Here is a 1,134-nt window from a genome sequence, read left to right on the forward strand (position 1 = left end):
TCCGCATCAAAAATTCTGTTTTTATCATTTACCTACTCGAGGACGAGCATGAATTAAGCTTGGGGATGCTTGATACGTCTCCAACGTATCTATAATTTTGATTGCTCCATGCTATATTATGTACTGTTTTGGACATTATTGGGCTTTATGAAAAGGCGCTGCAGTCTTTTTATAAAATCAAGATACCGAAGAACCTTCACAGGGATTTTTAGCTGCTACTTCTGACCATGCTTATCGACCACCTCAATATACCGAGAGGAACCGCACTTCCTACAATACTTGTCATCCGCATACTCATGCCTAAACAAAAGGCAATTCTTTGGACAAACATGTATTTTCTCATAGTCCATGGAGAGCGCCTTCATGATTTTCTTCGTAGCGTACATGGTTTTCGGTAGTTCATGGCCCTCAGGCAAGCTATTAGCCCATACTCCCAGAAATGCTTCGAAGCAACCTCAGCTACAGCCATACTCAGCCTTGACTGCCATCAGTTGCGAGATGGCATCCAGCACAAACAGCTTGGCACCCTCATAGAGAGGTTTCTTTGACGAGGCCAAGATTTCCAGGAAGGCCTTTGCGGTTTCCTCCGGTTCCTCCGGTTCATTCGCTTAATGTGATGGAGGTGTCGGCTGTGCAGCAAAGACATCATCTAGCATGTCTCTAACCCCATCATCCTCATAACCAGCGACGCGTTGCCGTATCACATCCTCTCTACCACGGTCCTGCTGGGCAAAGTTTATCGGCATATTAAAGTTGGGCATAAATCCATGCGTGCGAAGGTGCTTAGTCATCTCACTCTTATCTCTGCGGATACGTCTCTTACATCTGGCACACGGGCATTCTGGCACCATCCTCATTGGACTACGGAATATCTCTTTCAAAAACACATCAGTTTTCTCGACCCACTCTGTTGTTACTTGATTCCGACGGAAAAACCCACTATACATCAACTGATTATCTGCCATCTCTGCTTTATTGGAAGCCACACAACAAAATTAAGGATTCATTTAAATTACTCACATCAATATTTTATTTTTTACAAGGTTGACGAGAAACGACATTTAATCCACCTACATCTCTAATAGGTAAAGATGGGTCCTAATCCCACCCGAGAATGTGTAGATTGAGTACGTT

Source organism: Triticum dicoccoides, unplaced genomic scaffold, assembly GCF_002162155.2.
Source record: "Triticum dicoccoides isolate Atlit2015 ecotype Zavitan unplaced genomic scaffold, WEW_v2.0 scaffold121013, whole genome shotgun sequence".
In the NCBI taxonomy this organism is placed as follows: Eukaryota; Viridiplantae; Streptophyta; class Magnoliopsida; order Poales; family Poaceae; genus Triticum; species Triticum dicoccoides.